This window comes from Macaca fascicularis, chromosome 6 (genome assembly GCF_037993035.2).
Source record: "Macaca fascicularis isolate 582-1 chromosome 6, T2T-MFA8v1.1".
Lineage (NCBI taxonomy): Eukaryota > Metazoa > Chordata > Mammalia > Primates > Cercopithecidae > Macaca > Macaca fascicularis.
The window spans coordinates 134,567,015-134,592,626 of record NC_088380.1 but is presented as its reverse complement, the minus strand read 5'-3'; the positions used below and the strand labels follow the sequence as shown (position 1 = coordinate 134,592,626).

Genomic DNA, 25,612 nt, shown 5'->3' with positions numbered 1-25,612 from the left:
ATGGAGGAATATCAGTAGATAACATGTAAACCAGGATGATGAAAAAAGAGGACACAAGTAAGATCACCATAGGTATATTATTCTTAGCTACATATAGCTAACTGAGTCACCATTCTCTAAGGAGGAAAAATTAGAAGGAGTGCTGAAAGGGAATAACTCCAGACTGTTAATTACTTACAGTGAATATATGTTTGCATATATTTGCTTAAATTAGCTGTTAAGGAAGCTCTATTTAATTTATTCCTCAGTGTGGGCTGAGTCATCAACAATTATACTTTTCACTTTTTTCATAGAATCCAGGACAAGAAGAATCTTCCAAGTGTTGCTAACCAGAAGTGAGCAGATCCAAGTAGCAACTGCAGCCAAGCCATTAGTCCATGTATGGAGAGACTAGAGAGAGCATCCCCGCGTGGTGATGCCTCAAGCTGCAGGAGCACTCGACCAGAGTCAGTGTAGCCCTTGGCAGCTGATGAAGCATAGCCTGGGACAAAGGGAAGTTTTAGCAATGAACCGATAGGTCAAGGCTAACCAGAAAGAATGCAGCTGGGTAATGCAAGCTATCCTATCTTGTAATTAAAAGGGTTTTCTGTGTAGTTACCTGACGTAGTTACTAAATGGCTTGCATGAAATAACATGCAGCATTCTGTAGTTACTGTGCAATTACCTTATATCATCACCCTACAGTCAAAAGACAAAAAGAAAATTCAGGGTGAAGCTTTTAACCGCAATTTGTAGCAAAGATGTTTGGAATAAAAACACATTGCTTGTTACCACTGGCTCTTGTGTTAATCACCTAATTGCAAATTGGTATAGATTTTTTTTTTTCTCTTCCCACAGGCATTCAATGGCTCAATTTTTTCCTTCCTGTTTGGAGGCTTGGAAATAAGACTAGTGAACCATGGGACTGTATTCTGAACCTACAGTTCAAAGATGGAATATAATATAAAAATGGAAATGTTCTGTAAAGCAGTATATACATCTTTATTCACAGAAAAGCCTATCAAAAACTCCACATTCTGGAGAATACACTTGCTGCCTTTGAATATTGCTTTCCTTTTACCATGGTCCATTCTGGCATTTTGACCCTCGTTTCTTAAAGAGAAGAAGACTTAAATCCACACTTTGCTTACTGTATTCTATAGGTGACTGTCACCTTCTACTAATGGAAATGACAGTGACCACTGGTTGGTTGTGGCACCAAGAGAACAGTCTGCATAGTCATCCCTGGCACCTAGATCTGTGCCATTCAAGATACTCATACAAAACATACAGCCTTCTCAGGTGGATGAGAGAGCTTAAGTAGACTAGTGTGAAGAAAGCTAGTTAGCACAATGTTCTACCAAAGGAAAGGGATAAATGAACATATGGGGTCTGGGAAGTTATCGTCTTACGTCTTTCTTCCTCCTCCTTTTTATTTTTAAACTTCCCTCAAATGCAAAATCTGTTTGTTACAGAAAATTATATCTGTAGTGATGAAAGGTATAAAGAAGCAAACAAAAAATTACCCTTTCCCCCACCTTGAAATTAATGCAAATTCTTCCTTTTTCAAGATTTATTATTTCTATTTTTCTATACTTCTGAATATATTTATTTCATTACATAAAATGAATGTATATGTTCATCAGTCAGGAAATATTTTGAATCTCTAAGAACTAGTTTCGGCAAAGATAAATTTCAGGTCAATACGGTGTAGAGATTACAGATGATCCTTTTATGAGCTATTGGAAGGAAAAGAAAATGCAGAATTGGTCATCTCATCCAGTTGTCACATAACACAGGACCAGGATATGTGTGTGTGTGTGTGTGTGTGTGTGTGTGTGTATGTATATATATATCTGATTTTTATGTTTTTTTTTTTAGTCTGGTTGAAATACTATGTTCACCTCCATTTTGGCTCTATTCCCAGAATCTTCTTTTTCATAGCTCTGGGTTATAAACTTCAACTAATTATCTTAATGTATTTATTTTATCTTATAGTGTATTTAATTCAAAGTTTATGTTTGTAAAAAACAAACTCATCTTATAAAATGTAACCATGAGGGAAGAAACAGCACACATCCAAATAATGAATAAGCAGGGTGAAAGAAAAAAGAAAAAGCTGTGACTGCGTCTTGAGTTTGCAATCTCACCTGCTCAGTTAAAACCCCCTTACTTTCCGAACCACACAAAAAGAACATTTTTTGTTGTTGTTTTAAAATCGCAGCTGAACATAACACCAATGAAATAATTTCATTCCTAGCAGCTTAAAAAAAAATATCTAGTGTCTCTAAATCAAAGATTTTCCTCTTTCCTTTTTATAATGGGCTGAACTTGTCATCATGTTGTAATTCAAAGGCTTTCTAAAAACTAACCTTATTGAGTGGATAAGGTGATAAACCTCATTGGCTCTGGTTGAAAATGTAAAAACTGAAATGAAAATGTTGAAGGCAGGAAACAGGTTTTTGTCAATAAATTCACATGGGATGAATGAATAAATTAAAATTTATCGAGTTTAGGCCTTCTAGCCTTTCGTAAATAGTCACAGGTTGACCTGGCTCCCAGACCGATTTTGCTAGGATACCCTTAAATCAAGTGTCTTAGCTTAAGACTAAACCAAATTCACCCAGCCTTTAGGTACATATAAACATGTCTGAAAAATTCGCAGAGGAGGTAAGGACTATGTTGTGTTCTTGAGTCTTGTGAGCAAAATTTTATTTCTGGAAAGAAGGAGTTTGACTAATACTATAGAAAAGGGGTGACACTGTGTCTTCCCCCTCAATTTAATCCTTAATACTCAGACTAATCCCTGGTACATACATGTAACAGGTTCAGTAACTTTGCCAGAAAGTGGACTAGAAGCTTCGGTAGATGATGGCCTTGGCTGCAAGTATTGTACTCTCAGCTAGACACGGGTGGTGGTTGCTGCCTTTGATGTCCTCAGTAGGAGGAAATATTACCCTATAAAAAGGACATTAGTTTGTGGAACACAGAGGAAGAAGTTCTTGAGAAGCCTCATACTTCTTAGCAGAAACAGAAGCTGAGTCAGGAAATACGGTTTTGTGATCATTGTTTTGACAATATATTTATTCTCTGGCTGTGATGACCTAGGAAACATGGATTTTCCACCAGCTTAGAGTTTCTGCTAGAATAAAGATGACTGAAGTGGGTGAAACAAATATCTGCGGCATTGAAACATGATTATATATGCATTTTAGACAATATTTATAGTTGAGATTTAAGTTAATTGGTTATATATGACTGATCTGCATGATTTAGTTGGATGTTGGGAGGGAAATACGACATTAGAATGTTTACCAACTGATAAAATGTGATTTATTAAAACTATATGGTGTGAAGAACATTATTAAATGCCATGGAAGGTTGACATTAGAGGGAAGCAAGACGTGTGTCGAATTCCTACCTCTACTGAATGTATCCATGTTTTTATAACCAGGACAATGCAGTTATACAATTGCCTTGCTTATGGGCTAAATGACTATCAGCAATTATTAAGGGTTGTTGTAAATGATAAGAATGTCTTTCAAGCTTACTTTGAAAAGGCTAACTATTGCTGGGTCTCCATAAACAAGGGTTTAGATAGGGATTTGGAGCCCAGATAGCTGGTAGAAGAGGTCCAAAGGACGGTACCGTACTTCAGGAAATATAGCTTATCAGGAGAGTATGCTAGATGCAAGGGCCTTGAGTTTTGTTCACTGCTGCAGCCATAGCTCCTAGAACAATGACACTCACTAAGTATTTGTTGAATGCATGAAAAAATGGATATGCAGTGGGGGCATCTCAGGTGGCTCAGGCAGCAGGGGAACCAACCAAAAGCAAATTATGTGAGCATGACTTAGCTTCAACTGAAATTAGAAGTCATCAAACTAGAAAAGGCCATGTCATCTTCCCCAGGAAGCAAGAAAGACAGTTCTGGTCCGGGATTAACTAGAGAGAAATATTTAGATCAAGGGCCACTGAGAAAAATTGGTAACCTAATGGACTCTTCATCAGCTATTTATGTCTGTTGCCGAATAACAAAGTTACCCCAAAACATATCAATTTGTTTTGGAACCCAGGAGCAGCTTAACTGGGTGGTTCCAGATCAGGGTCTCTGATGAGGATGCTGTCCAACTATTGGCTAGGGCTGCAGCCATGTCAAGGCTTGACTGGGGTTAGAGAGTCTTCTAAGCTCACTCCCATAGTTGATGGTGGGCCTCAGTTTCTCATTGGCTGTTGGTAGGCTGGCAGGTTCTTGCCATGAGAACCTCTACATAAGGCTGCTCAAACATGGCACATTGTTGTCACCCAGAGTAAGTGATGAAACAGAGAGAGAGAGAGAGAGAGAGAGAGAGAGAGAGAAAACCTGAACAGAAACCATAGTCTTTTATAATCTAATCCTAGAAGTGACATCTTATCACTTCTGTATTCTGTTGCTTGCACAAACCAACCTTGGAACATTGTAGGAAAAGACTATTCAAGTGTGTGAATAACAGGAGGCAGTGATCTTTGGGGACCATCTTAGAGTCCAGCTACAGTAGTAGCTATGGAGACTATTCTAAAACAGTGTGTCCCCCAATAGAGGACAAAGTGAGCCAATCCTAACCCTAAAGGAGTTTATAGTCTATGTTGGGCTATAGAAATATTTGAATAATTATTTAAAAATTAAAAAGTAAGCTGTCAACAAGTTCAAAATAAAAATCCCAAATCTGTCTTACCGGTTTCTGCTATAATATTTGAACTGGAATTCTGACTGCTCTGAAACTGATCTAATTTGGGGCCTAAAGTCAGAAATTTATTTCCAGTCTATTATCTCTGAATCAGTCTCATCTGCCCAAACTGTCAGGAGAAGCAGAAAGGAGTCATCTTTTCAATGCAGCTTTTATTAGCTAATTTTCTAGGCAGGACTGACGGTAAATCCTTTTTGTCACTCCAAACCCTCATTTTCTGGCTTACCCAACCTCTGTTTGACGTTAGGATTATCTTCACTGTAGAGGCTCCCTCAAACCTCTAGTACAGTCTTTATTTTTAAAAAGCTATATTTCTGTTTAGAGAGCATTACATCCACTCCAGTTTTATAGCTTATGCAAATAATTCAAAAGTCATATGGCAAGTGAGGACATGCACCTGCGTCCTGTTGCCACTACAGAATGTCTGCTTCAAGCAGGCAGGGCTCTTCTGTGGGCCGAACACAACAGACCATCACCTGTGTGGAGTGTTTTTGTCCTCTTGGGGCTTGGTGAGGTGTTGCTCTTGGGGCTGCTGCATTCCACAGGGGGAGAAGATCTGCAAAATAAACAGTTCTGGACTAAGAACTATAAGATCCATATTCGAGCTCACCAATGGACTCGGTTCCGGATTCAGCTTGGGCAGCTTCTCCTATGTGGATGAGGCTGGATGAGCAGCAGTCCATTATCTTTCACCAGAGCCAGGCTGGCTACACCACAAGGAGTTAAAGCTTTCTCTCTGCACACAGAGAAGTAATACCAGAGCAAGCGAAGCTCTAATTGCTTCTCTAGAACCGACAGGGGGATCGGTAGATGCAATGACCTAATAGTTTTTTTCCACAGCTATTGTTCTGATCGCATGAGAGCTATTCGTAGTCCTTGTAATACAAATTTTCCAAACCATGGCAATTGTCATGATATAGGCTGAACTAACCTTTAAGCCATTTTGTTCCTTAGATCCTTGAAGCCACTGGACAATGAAAGTGCAGATTGCTAAACTTCAACTGGTTTATAAAATCACATGGTAGATAACAATTAAGATGGTCTTTTCCGTTGCTTAGATAAGCTCTGCTGGTATGGATTAATAAACTTGATCTCAGCATTCCAATGAGGGAGTGGCTTTATTAAACCACCAAGTTTGACTCTAGCAACATAATTCTTTACAACAGAGTTAATGTAGGAAAATCTGATTCTTACTTAAAGGGATAGTGAATTTATCAAAATTTTGCTCTAATCTAAATTCTAATTTGCTTAATACATAGTCTTCAATAAACCTAATCATATGGACATTTACAAATTATAGGTGCTAATTACAGAAGCCATTTCTGCCAATTCTGGGGGCTAAGAAAGTCGTGATTGAAAGGACAATCCTGATGAGAGAGCATAAGTAATGCCTTCATTTAACACATGGCAAAGAAACAAGTAAGTGTTTTTGGTGAACATATTCTTCTACTTCTCTATTCTTCTTTGTTTCTGACAGTTTATTTCTGACAGTTTTCTCATTGGCATGAGGTAGAAGTACTTGTCAAAAACCAGTCTACTTAGTATAATCCAGTTGCCAAGGAAATTACATGAGGATTGTCCTACCTTTAACAAAATGTACTTAACCCTTGCACATAATGCTCCAAGAATTCTAGCTAGAGTGGGACAGAAAGAGGGTTGTATTTGGGAGTATGGCTGCAAAATATCCCTACAAAGGCTATCTTGTCTCATGGACAAGTACTTCACCATTAGCACCATGACTTTGAAAAATGCATCACTCGGTTATTATCAATGCCTTTACAGAGAACACTTTATATTCATCTGCTAACATTTAATAAACACTTACTGAATTTCTACTTTGTTCCAGGCAGAGAAACAGGTACACTTAACAGCAGATGTGTAGCACAGTTATTAATTGCACGGATTTTGGACAATGATTGCATGCGTTATGTTCCTATTTCTGACGTGCTAATTGGGTAGTGTTGGGAAAGTTATTAGACTCCTCTGTGCCTTGGCTTCTTCAACTTTAAAATGGGAATAATAAAAGTATCTATCTCTTGGTTTGAACTGATGATTAAATGAGTTAACAAATGTACTACATATAAAACAGTGTCCTCCATAAAGTTATGCTATATTTTAGTTATTATTATTAAAAATAAATATAATATCAATGAACTATTTTTGCCTAAATTTCTCCCTGTCCACTCTTTCTCACAGTTATTTTTTGTCAAGTTTAAAGTCAGTTTTCATGAGAGCTTCAAGAAGTACAGCACTTTGCAATGTGAGACCCTTATTTTATAGATGAAAACCAGTCCTGGAAAGGTTATATGAATGGCTCAAAGTAAAAAACTTGGTTGCAGTGCCAGGATGAGTATCCTATTGTGCCTCCTATACTTTAATTTTTGCTTGAAAGTCAGTATGGCATAGCTTTGGGGGCCTCTCAGACCTTGGCCAGAGGACCCCAAGCTCATTCTTCTCATGCTACCACTGTCCTCTCAATAAATCTGCATTCTTCCTCTCTCTACAAGAGCCAGATATTGTGGCCTTGAATCTCCATTCCAGCCACTTTCCCAGTTCCAGGCATTCTTGTAGCAAGCATTAATGCAAAAACAAAAACAAAAAAAAACGGTGAGTATTTCTGCCCTTTCCTATGCATCAGTCATTACATTGGTGACAGAAACCAATCCAAATTAGCTTACCCCAAAAAGGAGATTTATTAGAGCTCAAAGAAGACAGAGCAACGACCCTTGAGAGGTCTTCAGAAGACTAAAACCAGGAGTTCACATTCCATCAGGATTCTCATTCCGTCAGGATTTCTGTCATCTTCTAGAGAAACAGAGTGTTGCCCTAATTCTTCCAGACCAGCTCTTCCCACATGCTAGGGACTTGGCCACCAGCAGCTCCGGACTCACCATCTTATGGATTTCTGATTATGTGACACAACAGGTGTGGCTTGAACTATGTGCCCATCATTGCCAAGGAGAGGGGTAAGGTATTATAATTGGCCCAATCTGAGTCATATGCGAATCCCTGAGGCTCTGGGTCTATTTTGAGTGGCAGGAGGAAAATGGTACAGGGAAGAAAAAACATATACTCTGATTAGCTTCTTCTGAGCGAGGTGGCAGTTCATGGCTCTTTGCAGGCTCATGTGATATACATGTCTGTGGAATCTAGGTCTCAAATTAATTTGCTTGAAAATAGGGAAGATTGAACACATGCTCCTGTGAATATTCTAAATACTGTCTGTGTATTATAGCATACATCCTGGATTCTGAGATTTCTTTCCTATTTTGAATGTTCACTGAAATTCTGTGGGCAGTAAAGCAAAGGGGAAAACGGAATTACCAACCATCCTTTTCCATGACAAAACTGTTTTTGGCATCTGCCAGTCTGGGATTTAAGAGACAAACAGAGCCCTCATGCAGCAACTTGCCCAATATTTATCATTGCTTATAATTTTATAAGAGCTTGTATTTGGCCATACTTGCTTTTGGTAACATATTTAATAAGTAATAGAACATGAACTAGAACTGAATCTTTTTGTCTCATTGTCAAATATTCTTTCTATATATTTTGCTAAATTGAGGCAAGCAAGGGTATTTTTAGTTGACAAGCAACAAAGGCATTGAGTACAGTGTGCCAGGAGTCTGGCTTAGTGTATACATCAACATGCATTTGTTGAATGAATGAAAGTATCTTTGCTAATGTCACAGAGTAAAGCCTTAACAAGGGGGAAAGAGAAATGAATATGTGTGCAACGATGAGGCTCCACTAAATTCTCTTGACACGTGTCCACCAGGGCTGGCATTCTTCTCGAGTACTGGCTGAGGGAAGGTTTTCCTTGTTTTCTTTCCTGATTCAGATTGCCAGATCCTTGTGTTTGATTTTAAATTGATATGACAGAACATCCTGTTTACTTGGATTAATTTACAATTATTCTTTTTGTCTTCTGTTCTATAATGCAAGAGTTACTTTTTCATACCTGACCGGATGCTAAACATGTCCTTTATGTGTTTGAGTTTGTTTATTTCTTGCAAATGTGTTTCGCAACTGTATTTAACAACCAAATCAATTCACAGGATTGGGGTGGAGTAGTGAACAGAGTGAAATTCTACGAGCTCTTTTCTTGGCTATTAATTAAATGATTCATTCTATATTAAGTATTACTGAAAGCAATTCTTACATTGTGATTAATTAGATCAATAATAACATTCTCACTAGGAGTTTTTGATTTCCAAAGTCAGAACTTGACGCAAATACAGTTTTGCAAAGAACCTACTTCTGTGTCAAAACTGGGAAACCGCTGATCAAATCCCAGAGAAATTAGAACATAAACCTTATGCTCCATAGTTATCAGTAAATCCAGTTTTAAAAAATGACACCCCACGACCAAATAGCCAATAATAGAAGTACTTTATAATTGGCAGCAATGAACCCTTTTGAACTTGGAGATTCCATCTGCAGTTTTCCCTTTGAGGTCCCAAACCCCTTACAAATAAATGATTGTACTTTTCCTGGAATGGAGGGGCTGGCCTAGTCTATAAGCAGTGAAAAATTCCCATGTGCCATCTTGTGGAGCTGTTGAATTGCTCATCAATAAAATTAATCTGTGATTGCTTGCATGGGTCACTCAATGTGCCAACTCACACATTACGTAAGTGTAAATGTAAACACTGAGCTATACAGATGCTGGCCTTGTACCTAAAAGGTAAAAGGAAAGTTAATCTACACTTAGGGTCATATTCATTATTTTATTCTAATGTAAACACATTCACATCTCTTGGCCATCCTTTTGTTTTGAGGAATTTCCCCCTAAAATCTTAGTGTAGTCTCAGTAGTCTTATCAAAGCATACGCCATGTTTGGGGTAACTTTTGGATTCTTTTTACCATCTTTGCTTCCTATATAATTTTACTTTGCCTTTCTTTCTTTGTTCTTATCAGTCTTCTTTACGTGAATCATTTCCATAATTTCCATAAATTCCTGAGTGCTCTTGGTTTTTATGCATTCTTTACATTCTTCTTCCTTGTATCTCATGGCATCTCTAAAGAGATCTCTGGATGAAAAGTGATGAAAAAAGGAGGTCCTTATTCCCATTGGCACTGTTAGGTTGGCTTTCAGTATCCGCTGTCTTAGTTTTTCTGGCAGTCATTCTGATAATACCTCTATGTGTACAGAAAACTGTTTCAGACACTTTTCAAAACAATGATAAGCTCTATAACCATGTCAGTGTCCCAAAGTGTCTAAACATCGATTACATTTTTCATGAGCCTAGATTTTTCTATGGGCAAAGAAAAGTTTGCCCTCTAGTCTTTTTTAAATCAAGCTCCAGAACTAACTTACAGTGAGTTGCTTAGAAGTGGAAGACCCTAGTCATTGCCTGACCCTGGGGCCCAAGTAGGTCATGGGTGCATTTGACTGCAAGCCACTTGGGATCTTTAAGAACTCCAGGTGTGGACATCCTGTGTATATTCAAGACATTCTTCCCAAAATCTTAGCTAAAATTGCTTGTTGCCCGTTAAATTTTGTTCTTTTTGTCTGTCTTTTGTGAATTCCTCCACAAACTTGGTATGAAATTAATGCCACCATTATTTTATTCATTTCAAAGAATCTTTTTAGTCTCACCGGTTTTTTTTTTCTGTGTGTGTGTGTGTGTGTGTGTGTGTGTGTGTGTGTGTGTTTCAGGTTTCTAAGAACACTAGGAATTTACATAGTCCAAAGATTGGGGACAAAGGGAGAGTTAGGAGCCTGGCGTTCCTGTATAAGCAAGGAGAGAAACTGAGTCTGATCAGATCCCATTGCCTCTGACTGTCACAGGATGTCACTATTGATGACTGCTCTCAAGACAAGTGGTGTGTGTCATAGCTGTGGACTCCTCCCTTAGAGGGAGTCCAATACCACCCCACCAATGCTAAACTTGCTTGGCTCTTTCCTATACAGCACATTAATAGACCGCAGGTTTGCTGGGTTGGTCTGGTCTGATATTTGTCTGCTCATAGACCCAAAACAACATCACCCTTCTCTCACTGAGGATCCACTCAGTTTGATTTCGTTCATATTGAGAAGACTTGCTCAACTTATTTTCTGAGGATGAATACTTTCAGTAACTGAAAAGTGTTTTATCTTCTGAAAAGGATTCAGAAGTGATTCCAGGGTACTGACAGCTACTCTTCCTTTGTTTGGAAAGGATTACTGTCCCCAGGGTACAATCTTCAGTGAGATAAAGGTGATTGGTGATTTTGTGGCGCTTTTCTAGATGACTTAGATTATAGTTTGTTTGTTTCCTAAATTGTGATATTTTTTAAAGGACACTAAGAATAATTGTACCAGAACTCCAGTCATAAACAAGGGAAGCTAGGATGTTTGGTTATTCAAAACTTTTTTCATTAGAGAGGAAAGAGAAATAGAAATGTAATGTATGGTGGACCTTCTACTACAATGGATAAGAGCCTACTAACTTTTTAACATGAAAAGAAAAATCAAATACCATCCACTGAAGGAGAACAGGAAGAAAAAATTAAAGTTTGTCTTCAAACAAAAATGGATATTATACTGATCACACAAAGTCCCATAACTAGATTTTCTTTCTTTATATAATCAACATTTATTGAGCACCAACTGCATGCAAGGTCATACTGGCCATGGGGGATGCATGTGTGAATAAAACATTTCCCATCTCCTGTTTTGAATAAAAATGATTTCGACTTCTACATCTGTTGTTACTCTCTGAAACTGCTAGTGTATACTTGTATTAAGTGATATTAGGATTGAAATTTGGTCCAGGAATTTATTCATTTCTTCTAGATTTTCTAGTTTATTTGTATAGAAGTCAAATCCCTGAAGAGACCAATTACAAGTTCTGAAATTGAGGCAGTAATTAATAGCCTACCAACAAAAAAAGTCCAGGACCAGACAGATTCACAGCCGAATTCTACCAGAGGTACAAAGAGCAGCTGGTACCATTCCTTCTGAAACTATTCCAAACAATAGAAAAAGAGGGAATCCTCCCTAACTCATTTTATGAGGCCAGCATCATCCTGATACTGAAACCTGGCAGAGACACAACAAAAAAAGAAAATTTCAGGCCACTATCCCTGATAAACATTGATGAGAAAATCCTCAATAAAATACTGGCAAACCAAATCCAGCAGAACATCAAAAAGCTTATCCACCACAAACAAGTAGGCTTCATCTCTGGGATGCAAGGCTGGTTCAACATATGCAAATCAATAAATGTAATCCATCACATAAACAGAACCAATAACAAAAACCACATCATTATCTCAATAGATGCAGCAAAAGCCTTTGACAAAATTCAACAGTCCTTCATGCTAAAAACTCTCAATAAACTAGGTATTGATGGAACGTATCTCAAAATTGTAAGAGCTATTTATGGCAAACCCACAGCCAATATCATACTGAATGGGCAAAAACTGGAAGCATTCCCTTTGAAAACCGGCACAAGACAAGGATGCCCTCTCTCACCACTCCTATTCAACATAGTGTTGGAAGTTCTGACTAAGGCAATCGGGCAAGAAAAAGAAATAAAGGATATTCAAATAGGAAAAGAAGAAGTCAAATTGTCTCTGTTTGCAGATGACATGATTGTATATTTAGAAAACCCCATCATCTCAGCCCAAAATCTCCTTAAGCTGATAGGCAACTTCAGCAAAGTCTCAGGACACAAAATCAATGTGCAAAAATCACAAGCATTCCTATATACCAATGACAGACAAACAGAGAGCCAAATCATGAGTGAACTCCCATTCACAACTGCTACAAAGAGAATAAAATACCTAGGAATACAAACTTACAAGGGATGTGAAGGACCTCTTCAAGGAGAACTACAAACCACTGCTCAAAGAAATAAGAGAGGATACAAATACATGGAAAAACATTCCATACTCATGGATAGGAATAATCAATATTGTGAAAATGGCCATACTGTCCAAAGTAATTTATAGATTCAATTCTATCCCCATCAAGCTACCATTGACTTTCTTCACAGAATTTGAAAAAACTACTTTAAACTTCATATGGAATCAAAAAAGAGCCCGCAGAACCAAGACAATCCTAAGCAAAAAGAACAAAGCTGGAGGCATCACGCTACCTGACTTCAAACTATACTACAAGGCTACAGTAACCAAAATAGCATTATACTGGTACGAAACAGACATGTAGACCAATGGAACAGAACAGAGGTCTCAGAAATCACACCAGACATCTACAACCATCTGATCTTTGACAAACCTGACAAAAACAAGCAAAAGGGAAAGGATTTCCTACTTAATAAATGGTATTGTGAAAACTAGCTAGCCATATGCAGAAAACTGAAACTGGACCCCTTCCTTATACCTTATACAAAAATTAACTGAAGATGGATTAAACACTGAAAGGTAAGACCTAAAACCATAAAAATCCTAGAAGAAAACCTGGACAATACCATTCGGTACATAGGCATGGGCAAAGACTTCATGTCTAAATCACCAAAAGCAACGGCAACAAAAGCCAAAATTGAGAAATGGGATCTAATTAAACTAAAGAGCTTCTGCACAGCAAAAGAAACTATCATCAGAGTGAACAGGCAGTCTACAGAATGGGAGAAAATTTTTGCAATCTATCCATCTGACAAAGGGCTAATATCCAGAATCTACAAAGAACTTAAACTAATTTACAAGAAAAAAACAAACAACTCCATCAAAAAGTGGTCAAAGGATATGAACAGACACTTCTCAAAAGAAGACATTTATACAGCCAACAAACATATGAAAGAAAGCTCATCACCACTGGTCAATAGAGAAATGCAAATCAAAACCGCAATGAGATACCATCTCATGCCAGTTAGAATGGTGATCATTAAAAAATCAGGAAACCAACAGATGCTGGAGAGGATGTGGATAAATAGGAATGTTTTTACACTGTTAGTGGGAGTGTAAATTAGTTTAACCATTGTGGAAGACAGTGTAGCGATTCCTCAAGGATCTAGAACCAGAAATACCATTTGACCCAGTGATCCCATTACTGGGTATATACCCAAAGAATTATAAATCATTCTATAAAGACACATGCACACGTATGTTTATTGTGGCACTGTTCACAATAGCAAAGACTTAGAGCCAACCCAAATGTCCATCAGTGATAGACTGGATAAAGAAAATGTAGCACATATACACCATGGAATACTATGCAGCCATAAAAAAGGATGAGTTCATGTCCTCTGCAGGGACATGGATGAAGCTGGAAACCATCATTCTCAGCAAATGATTGAAAGAACAGAAAACCAAACACCACATGTTCTCACTCATAAGGGGAGTTGAACAATGAGAACACATGGACACAGTGAGGGGAACATCACACACCAGGACCTGTCAGGGGATGGGGGGACTAGGGGAGGGATAGCATTGGGAGAAATACCTAATGTAGGTGATGGGTTGATGGATGCAGCAAACCACCATGGCACGTGTATACCCATGTAACAAACTTGCACGTTCTGCATGTGTACTCCAGAACTTAAAGTATAATTTTAAAAAAATATTTTGTGTGTGTGTCATAGAATCAGCATTGGTGAATTCCTTCTTTGTTATTGTTTTAAATTTCCTTTTAAAACAAACAGCAGTTGAATTAAATGGGTTGAACTGGGAATATGCCAATATTTTATTCTCCTTAAAATTGGAGAACGTGGTGACTGAAATATAGGCACCCTGGCTTAGTCATTGATTGCTCTGGCTGCATTCAGTGTAAATCTTGTCTAACCTTAGTCTAGTTCAAAAGACAAAATGCTCTCTGTTAAATTTGACAGAAGAACCTGTAAAAACAGGAGGCTTACATTGTACCTCTGGATGGTTTGGAGTAACTTGTGACAGATACTCTGTTCACTTGGCATAATTAGATTCAACATTGTTAAAATGTCTGGATTCATAATCACAGCTCTTGGGAACATTAATAAATTGCGGAGGCCATTTTGTTTGCATTCCACAAAGGATGATCTTTTTGTAAAGCTTGCTGTGCAGGGGAGATTTTTGGGCTCTCTTCCAAGATGACTCAGCTCTTGTCTGCCTGTTCTATGAATTGATTACTTGGAAAATAATGTAAATAACAACTGCAGTGGTAAATTACAAGTAGGGAAATCAAGCATTCTGGACATCTAGCATGCAGAAAAGCCCTGCCCATTAAGGCAGGCATTTAGGTCAGTTGCTGATGCTATGGAGGGAGATGTTATGGGAACATTGTAGTGTACATGTGTTTGAGCATATCTTGCTCAGGGGTGATGGATGTGCATCGTGTTGCCTTGATCACTCGCACTGACCACAACCAGGTATCTGGAGAGGACGGAACAAGAGTAGTGCAAATTTATAATCATTTCTGAAAAAAAAAAAAAAAAATACCTCAAAGCTCCTCAAATTCTAGAGTATACCATGTGGTCAAACAGCTAATTACAAGCTGCCTATGTTTTCCTTAATTTGTTCCACATGTGATAGTCTTAGCTCCCCCAAATAGACTGTTACAAGGCATAGTCCCTGACAAAGCTGGGAAGCATGAGGAGCTGGTGTTGGAAGTCATCCCACCCACCCTATCCTGGTGTCCTCCACCACCCACCCCATCAGCCCCCAGAAATACTATTGTTATATCCCCTTTTCCCTAATAGGACACCGTGCTCTAGGCCTACCCAGTGTGATATTTCCAATTAGGCAAATCTGTTAGAATTCCAGCTCAGTACTTACTGTGTGACCTCTGGAAAGCTCCTTATCTCCTTGTTTCCTCCCTGCCTGGAGCTAAAAATACTGGATGGTTGTGAGGATTAAACAAAGTAAGGTATTAAAATGGCTTAAACAAGGTGTAGCACATGTAAATAGTGTAATAAATGCTGCTCCTCTTTGCTTTTCCTCAGTTGAATTCTAACCATACTCTACACTCACTGAGGCTGACTCTCAGGAGTTACATCTGTAAATGAGAATTATGTATTTTAGAGTAGTAAAGGCTTTAGAAATGACCCAGGCTGGAAGTTTTTAAGGAGTGTTCTCCATGGCCTTGGATTCCCCTGGGACATCCCGAGGAAGGCTGCAGTGTTGCCCAAGGAACTGAGCTGGTAGGGCTCTGGCTTTTGACCTCCTTTAACCAGAGAAATACTGCTTTTATCAGGGTAAATAGTGAGAGTTTCATAATTCTCACTATTTTGTATTTTGGGAATACAAAAGTGTTCTGTTCCTTGCCCCCACCCCTCAAAAAACAAACAAACAAACAAAAAAAAGAGTTTGAAATGCTGCTTTGGCCAATACTTCATTTTATGGATAAGGGAAATCAAAAAACTCAAAGACGTTACAGATTCAAGCCTTTGCCTTGTTCTTTCTACCCTACCAAGTCCTTAGACTCTCTCTTCTTGGAGCACTTCCTTTAGCGTTTGACCAGACTCCACATTGAACTGTACTCTTGCAAGCTTTGTTCAGTAAAGATTTATTAAATTCAAATTACTGCCAAAAGTTTCACAACTGTTCATGATTGAAGCCCCTTCTGTGACTGCCAACATAATCTAAGTTTCATTTGTTCACTTTTTGAAATCCAATATAGAGAATTACTCAAGTAATACAAAAATATGTGCTATAAACATTCAAACAATGCAGATGTGTATAGCATAAAAAACAAAAGTGCTTCTTCATCCATCAGCCCTCCCATAAGTCAGGTCAATTAACTTCCTACCCTACTGTGGAACCGCTGTTAAAATTTTAAGACATTGAAGATATTACTCTGAATCTACCTACATTCACATTCACATATAGTTTCAGTTTCCTCCATATAAAGAAAACCAAACTCCTTTTATTGTTTTGTGACTTGATTTTTTACTTCTAAAAAGTCATAGAGATATTTCCGAGTAAGTCCATATATATCAATATTACTCTTTAAAAATTCTTCACAGTATTTCCATTATATTTCTTGGGGTGAATGTTACCAAAAATGGGTGACATTTTCCATTACAAAAACCCCCTTGCAATGAATATTCTTGTATGTATCTTCATGTACACATTTGAACGTGTATCTCTAGCTTGGGCGAGGTGGCTCACGCCTGTAATTCCAACACTTTGGAAGGCAGAGCCTGGCGGATCACTTGAGGTCAGGAGTTTGAGACCAGCCTGGCCAACATGGCGAAATCCTGTCTCTACTAAAAGTACAAAACTTAGCCAGCTGTGGTAGTGCGTGTCTGTAGTTCTAGCTACTCAGGAGGCTGAGGTGAGAGAATTGCTTTAAGCCGGGAGGTGGAGGTTGTAGTGGGCGGAGATTGTGCCACTGCACTCCAGCCTGGGTGATGGAATGAGACTCTTGTCTAAAAATAAATAATAAGTAATAAAAATAATTAATAAATAATGAAAGTGTATCTTTAGAATAAATACCAGGTGAATTTCACAGTCAATTAAAAATCTTGATAGATGTAGACAAACTGCCAAATTTCCATATTCATTTATATTACCATTATTACTTTCAACCAATACAAAATATTTAAACTTATGTATTTTTCTCTTTTATTATATTTTAAATTTTATATCTTTAATTTTTCCAGTGAAAAAGATTAAAGTGATTTATTATTTTATTTTGTAAGTGTTTATTGACAGGGTTGAATGTCTTTGCACGTGTTATTTCATTTGTATTTTGTTTTGTAAATTATCTCTTTATATCACTGCACCTTTTTCTATTGGGTTGTTTGTTTTTTTTCTTATTCATTTACAGCTTTTAAAATGTATTTTTGACATTTTTAAATATACATAATTTATTTTAATCCTTTGTTATGTATATTACACATTTTTTCTTCATTTATTTTTTAACTGTTAACTTTGTTTATGGTCTATTTGATATATAAGATTTATATTTCTATACAGCAACATCTGTCAGTCTTTTGCCTTATGCCTTCTGCAAGCCCTGTCAGATTTTCCTTCCTAATTCAAACACTTCACTCTTCTTTCTGTCATTCTTGCCTAAGACACTATTTTCCCTTGCCAAGACCACTGTAATAGCCTCATAACTGATCTGCCACCTTCTATTCTTGCCTCTCCACAATTCATTGTCCATACCTTTCTTATTAAAAAATATTTATGAGATATTACTCTATTTAAAATTCTTTAATTAATTCACATTTCATTTAGGATAAAATCCAAACTTTTTGCTCCAGCTTGCTTTCTTACTCTAACTTACTCTATTTTACAGATCCTAAATGGTCTCACCTACCTCTCAGACTTCATCTTATATGGGTACTATGCTTCAGCTACATAAGTATTTAAGTTTCTCAAACAAGCTAAATTTAATCTTAGCATATGGCCTTTGTACTAATTAATTTCCCTTAATAGAAAGTGTTCCTTCCAGCTCTTTGAAGGACTTGCTCCTTCTTGCCATTCAAATACCAACTTAAATTTAATGTTTTCAAATAAAATTTTCAGCCAGAAATAGCCAAAGTCACTCTTGGTCATCACACCAAACTTTGATTCTCACCACAACACACATTTCACTATTTGATTCTCTTTTTTTCCCAGTTAGTTGTTGGCTGAATGATCAGTCTATTTATTTTATATATATCTAGCCATCTACCTATCCCTTCATCTACTTCTCTTTCTATCCACCTACTTATGTATCCATCCATTCATCCATCCATCCATCCATCCATCCATCCATCCATCGCTTCTCTTGGATCTTTTGACTAATATTTTTAAAATGTATTTATTGCCTTTTAAGTAGGGTTTGGGGAGGGAGTACAGATACATATGTATGATTAATTGTAGGGTGGCCATATAATTTATCATCCAAAACAGGATACTTTTGAGGGTAAAAAGAATTATAATTATACGAGGACAAGAGGTGAAACCTGGTCTCAGGCACATGATTATCTAATTTAATACCAGCAATGTCTCCATTTAAAATATGGAAACTTTATAAGATTTTAATATCTGATATGTTTTATATTTCTTTATTCTTTAATTAATAAGGCTATTGACTTTTCTAATAATTTTATTCTTCCTGATGAACTTTACATTAATAATATTAAATTCACATATCTCTATGTTGGGATTTTTTTCTTGGAACTGAGTTACATTTGGAGCAGAAATAACACTGTCCAAGAATATGATATATGGCATTGGTCAGAAAGGACATTTTTAAGAAACATAATATATATCTTCATTTCATTTAAAAAATCTTTCAGAAAATGTGATGATTTCTTCATATATGCCCATGTAATTTTTAAACTTTTTTCTAAATTATTTTATATTTTGTAGTGCTGATGTAAATGGGATTTTTTCCACCTTTTTGTATTTTTTTAAAGTTTTCATGATAGAGTCTTGCTTTGTCACAAGCTTGGAGTGCAGTAGTGCAGTCACAACTCACTGCACCCTTGACCTCCCTGGCTCATGTGATCCTTCCACCTCAGCCTCCCAAGTAGCTGGGACTACAGGCACACGCCACCATGACAGCCACTGTGCCAGGGGCTCCACTTTATTTTTGTACCTATTATTGTTGCTGTGTAGGAAAGCTCTTACTATTTGTTTAGTTCTTTCATAACCATTTGAAGCCCTAGTTCAGATTTTTTTCTTTTATTTCCCTGTTATTTGTGCAGGAAATATATTTGTGCTTACAGTGGAAGATGACATTTTTCAAAGATGTCCACAATAGCATCTGCCATCATAAATGCTCTTCTAAATGTGACCCTGCCACTTTTCCACCAAGAGCCACCTTCCATTGAATCTGGGCTTAGTGACTCACTTGTAGCCAGGAGAATACAGAAGCAGGGTTTCTGTGTGACATCTGAGGCCATTCATCTCCTGCCTAGTTCTCTAGAACACTCTCCTTCTGGATGCTCCCTTTTGGAAGTGCTCCTCAGAATGCAAATGACATGCTGGGAAAGGCCCAAGCCACATGGAGAGGCCACATGTAAGTGTTCTGGTTTATAGTTGCAGCTGGTGTTCTAGTCATCCTTGTTCAGGCACCAGACATGTGAGTCTTCTTGAAGCGTCTAGATGATCCGAACCCTAGTCGTCATCTGTTCTTCCTAGCTGAGGCCCCAGACCTCAAGGGGAAGACATAGGCCATTTCCACTGTGTCCTGTCTAAATTCCTGATGCTCTGAATCTATGAAGTTTGGAGTTGTTTGTTACACAGCAGTAAGTAAATGAAACACTCATAAATCAGTGCAAAGAATAAGGAGTCATAATACCTCTGCCATCGGTTACCCTTAAGACCTTCATCATATCAAGTAAGCTTTCTTGGGCTCAAGTTGCCTTATCTGTAAAGGAGTATAGTGTTATTTGACCTTCCAAAACCAGAGAGAATTGGTGAGAATCAAGTGAGAAAATAATATGAAAGCACTTTGTGGAAATGGATGTGAAATAAATAAGAAGAGCTGCATAAATATAAAGACTATCTTTTGAGTCAATTATATGCATATTTTTCTAAATCAAATAGGCTTAATGATTCCCTAGGTAGAGCTGGCCCCACGCTGCAGGAAAAGTGATTCTGGCCCCTCAGAACATAAGCTGTATTTCCAAAACATGAAAAGAACTCTCTGCTCTTGATAAATGACTGAAATTCCTTCTGAGAAAGGCAAGATTTGTGTAGTTCCATTCAGAATTGAAGAAATCCAGATATCTCAGACATGACCTTAAGTAAAATTAAAACTGCTAGAGAGTATCTCACCCTTGTTGAGGTTTTTCTTTACAATCTAAGGTTAAAATAATCATTAAAAATAATTGAAACTGCTTGTTGAGAGAGCTGCTTACTGTGTTACTCCAAGGCAAACCAAGGCATTGGCCAAAATGGCTTAAGTCTCCAATGTGAAATGCCAGAACCATCAGTGATCAAGCCAAGCTCACTAATTTCCATGCAACCCAAGTAAATCAGAGTTAGATAAGGAAGTGTTTGACCTCTGCAAGGGCACTGAGAGAGATCTCTCTCTCAGTATTTCCACTCTGTTTTCATGTGAGTCTAAGAAAGAAAAGTTTTGATGCAGAAAGTATAAAAATTTGAGCTTCCTGATTTATGCCTAGGTTGTTCTCAAACCCAACCCCTGCTCATTCTCTTTTTGACACTGTTAATTATCCTGCATCTAAAACAATTTGAGCATCCCTTTCAGTTGTCTGTCTTGTTTTTTCCTTTAAGAATTTTATAGCTGCAAGTAGGCAAATGAACAGAATATAGTGCTTAAAGACAGTATGATCTACTTACCAGAAAGAACTCAAATCCTATTATGCACAGTTAACAGCATTAACTTCATCTATCTACCTTCTGAAACCCAGAAATGGAGTAAACAGGGATAATGATATTTATTTCCTCATGTTATTGTGAGGATTAAATGGTCTTTCATGTATGGGAGAACAGAGTCATGTTAACATCTTTATCCCAATTTCCCTGGCTCAGATCCTCTTCAAACATTGCTGCTGAACATCTTGACACCCTCCTTCCTCTTTCCCCATTCCCTCTAGGTATTTCTGGAATGTCCTCTGTGTTTCCACACATGCCCACGTGAGGGTCTCAACCCTTATAAAATGTGGAGTAAAAGAGTCACATTAACTTCTGCCTTCAACCCTTTGGCCCATAGGCTTCAGGCTGGAGATTAGACATAATTTTCTCTATAATCCTATTTTCCTTCCCCCTCCCAATCTACATTTGTGTTCAGATTTATAAATTAACTACCTCTCACTTGTATGCAAATAAACTCATAAAATATACTTGGGAATCACCATATCTTCCAGTTTCTAAGCTTAGCTAGACCCTGAATTCTGATTTGGACTTACTGGGGCACCTGGCACGTAAGAATCTCTCCATTACAAGATCTAATTTTACCTTCAGAGAGGCTCAGTGGCATATCCAAAATCACAGAGTCAGGACTCCAAGTCAGGTCTTGTGACACCATAGAACTTCTTCTGTATGCAACAGTTGGAGTTAGACCCTGGAGCTAGATTGCCGTCTTCAAAGCTGAGATCAGTGCTTTCTCATCAGTGATACTGCACCAAGTCTATTCAGGGACAGAAGACTCAAAGTCTATTTTGTGGCTTAGCCTGGCTGTTGCCCTCCACGATTCTGATCTATAAAGGTAATTCTGCAAAATCTATGATGCCTTCCTACTTAGTAGGAAAAATCTCATCTTTATTTTTCACCCTTGGCAAATATGTGAGTGTACTTTTCATGAGTAAATACTAGTTATTTGTGTTAAATTCCTATTGTGTACTCAAAATTTCCATGTATGGGCAGAGTCACAGCTTAAGTTAAACCTGCCTCATAGGATTTTGTATTCAATATTTTTCTCTCTCTTAAACTTCTAAAGAAATCTTAATTATTTAGAGAACGTTGTAATTATTGGAGAACATTGGCAGAGACAGCTAGGTAGTGCTGTCACACACATACATACAGAAACATTCATACATACAGAAACATAAAAAACAAATTTTTAGTTATTCTACCAAAGGACCAGCCCACTTGGCATCCAGATTCATGTACAAGTGACATGCAGTTAGTGTTCATGAAAGTCAGCTGGGATAGCCCAGCCAGCTTATTCCTATGGACCACCCCCATGTAATTCCGAAAACCGATAGGTTGAAAATCAATAAAGCGTTGATTTCCTGCCAAGAAACTAATAACTGTTTCTTGCATAGTCAAAAGAGATCAGCTAAAATGATCCCTCAGAGCCCCTTTTATGAGGGAGGCTTGCAGGCTTCCCCAAGCCACTGCCAGACATTTTCTACCTCTTGGGAGGAGCTGGCCTATAGACTCAGTAAACTATCTGAAGCTCTTGGCTCTGACCTGTCAATTCTTGAAGAGGTAGGGAAGTCATAGCACATTATTTTGTGTAAGAATAAAGGGGATTCAGTGAATGGAAACATCATATAACTATTAAATTATAACCAAGATTGTCATTATTAGGTATGTTTGCTAGAAAATGTCTCCGAAAGAATCCCTTTCTGTTCTTCCTCATTGTTCTTATTTTGATTTCACTTCATTTCTGTGTCTTTTTATACCTCTTGGGCAGGAATTTATACCAAATTGAAACTTGTATCAAAAACCATAACCACTAGACTGTCTTGCTAACCCTGAACCAAAGATAGATCAACAAATAAATATTTACTTAAGGCATGGGCTAAATGAAAGAATTTATTTTTCTTTCTTTCCTCTTAAAATTCTAATGAATAGGTTTGAAATGGAATGACCTTTTTTCCCCTTAATCGAGAACACCACAAAGTATTCTCAGAAATGAAGAGAACAAAATTTGTGATTTTTAAAATTCCAGAGTCTACAATCAAAGGGAGAGATCTGGGGTCACTGCCTGGGAGATGTATTTATTACCTGAGATGTTGGGCAGATGATTAAGCTTTTTATAGGTATGTCTCATTTCTTACCCGTCTTCCTTGTCTTCTCCCTTAATTTCAGGAAGCTGATTATTGAAATTTGGGCTGACCCCTATACTCTCCTGGTGCTGTCTATATTGGCACCCATGACCCGTGGAGTCTAGAAACTCCTTGGAATGGGTAGGAAACCATTAACCAATCAAATCTTTGTTCTGTGCACTATTATTAACTCTTGAACCTTAGAAGGCAGATTAGATACTACTCCAGCTTTCCAAAAGAGAGAGAGACAGGAAAAAAAAAAGTCTGATTTTCAAAAGGTATTATAGATAAGCTCTCTCTTAAGCTTAAGCTTGGGTTATTTAAAATAATTACTGTAACACCTGTACTTTCCTTTATTTTCTGTACCAGGCAAAAATAAACCTGAGGACTACTTTGCACACTGAAATGTGCAGGAAACTGAGACCCTGAATTCAGCCTAACATTTGCATCAGCACTTAAATGAATGGCAGCCTGGCAGCCCACATCAGAGCCTTCTCCTCTCAACTAAACATGACAGGAAATTACCCCCGGCACTTTAGGGGACAGTTGTTCCTTCTCACCCCATTTCTATATACCAAAACTCCCGCTGTTATCACCTATATTGATTTTAGTTCAATTTGTGCTAAAGATGGGCATTTTAAAGTTAAAAAAAAAATCCCAGATTAACTTAGTTAATCTTTAGCACAACCTCATGAGGGAGGTTCTGTTACTTCCACTTCACACGAGAAGGAAGTAGAGGCGTAATGTTTTACATTCCCTGACTATGTAGACTCTGTGATGGCCTAATTTGTTTTGTTTACTGCTGTTTTCTCAAAATCTAGTATGGTTGGCACATAATAGGTGCTCAGTAAATACTCATAGACTGAACTATGCATGCATGCATGAATGAATAAATGCACAAACAACCCCAAGGTCACATAGCCAACTGGGACCTAGACAGCTATTTAACCCCAATGCTTGTGTCCTCAGTGACCTCGGCACACAGGTGATTCAGGTGGTATGCCTGCACTATGACCTCACTCTACTCAGAAGAGGAAGGGGCTACCTGCTCATTGTCATAACCTTTGTGAAATCACCAACCAAGGAAGGACCAGATTTCGGTTCTCCTAGGGTTGTCATAGCTACTTGTTTGGGTTTGATATGAACAATCTGGTGAAGCAAGGAAGTCGGTAGTGTAATGGAATCTGATAGAACTCTTAACTGCCTAACATGTACGCTCTCTGCTCCAGTACTATCATCTGGAAAATAGAAATAATTATATTTACCTCATGAGGAGATTGTGAGGATTAAATTTTAAAATACAGATAAAACACCTAGCATCAATGTCTTGTACATAGTGGGCATTCAGTAATAGTTTACCTTTTCCTCCACCCATTTAACCTGAAGCTCTGTCCCCATTTTTGAATAGGCAACGCAATGCTCTGCTCTCTTCTTTCAAGCGTAATGGAGAGGGAAAAAGCCTGAAAAAGAAGATTTGCCTTAGGGCATAGAGGATGAAAATGTACTGAATTTGTATTGACTGTTCCTCTGCAGGTAAAACATTCCCTTGCAGATATTTCTGCATGTGTGTTAAATACTCTGAGATAATTCTGGCATTTGTGGATATGAAATAAACGCCAAATTGACTAAGGTGTTGTGGAGGCTGAAGCAAAGCCTAATTAAATAATATGAAACACTGTAGGTAATATGTAGCTGTTGTGAGGTTAGGGAAGGCAGCCTTTTCAGAATTTTTATTAAGAGAAGGAAGGATTCGAATTAACCATTACTAAAGATTCAGATTTTAAGAAAACTTGCTTTTTAAAAAACATACATATGGAGCTTAAAGTATCTTTTACAGAAAAAAAGGAGTGGCTTCCGAAATGGGATTGAAATGCCTTTGAATGTTTTGCTTGAATGCAACATCAGATCCTTTTTGGGACTGAAGAGGAAGGGAGGCATTGGGAAAGAAGTGAAGTGGGGATCAGTGAGGCAGGCCTTAGGAAGCTCACTGGAAGAGTGGAGGCACCTGTGTCGCTGCCTCTGGGTCTGATCTTCATCCCAGCTGAGCCTTGCAGTGGAAAGTATTTTGAAAATATGCTTTAATTTTAAAAAAGAAGGAATGAAGGGAAGGAGCGAGGGGTTGAGGGAGGAAGGAGGGAAGGAGGGAAAGAAGGAAGGAAGGAAGGAAGGAAGGAAGGAAGGAAGGAAGGAAGGAAGGAAGGAAGGAAGGAAGGAAGGAAGGAAGGAGGGAGGGAGGGAGGGAGGGAGGGAGGGAGGGAGGGAGGGAGGGAGGGAGGGAGGGGAAGAAGGAAGGAACTGCCTGTTAAAGCACCTGCAGCAGAGTCCTGAGAGCAGGGGCTCGAAGCTGCCACTACTGCTTACAGTGTATTGTTCTGAACTACCAGCATGATGAAGTCTACATTCAGAAAAAAATGTTACATCCCAAACAGGACACTCAGCCAGAACTGAAGCAAAGTTCCCTAGACTAGGAAATAAGCTCTCCCTTGTTTTGTTTCCCTTCCTGCTGTCACCCAAAAGTTTAGCACCATTGTTTCATTTCTGTAAAATGTCTTGGAGATTTGAACAATGGAAAGAAGGCC

General features: G+C 38.0%; 1 long non-coding RNA gene across 3 annotated transcripts in view; it reads left to right on the top strand.

Annotated features, from left to right (window-relative positions):
• The window catches only part of LOC107130062 (uncharacterized), a 149,014-nt gene that overhangs the window by 78,362 nt on the left and 45,040 nt on the right, over window positions 1–25,612 (top strand). For all 3 annotated transcript variants that reach the window (XR_012414045.1, XR_010587592.2, XR_012414046.1), the window contains one exon: window positions 6,007–6,125. This is a non-coding gene — a long non-coding RNA (uncharacterized lncRNA). The remainder of the gene's footprint in view (window positions 1–6,006; window positions 6,126–25,612) is intronic.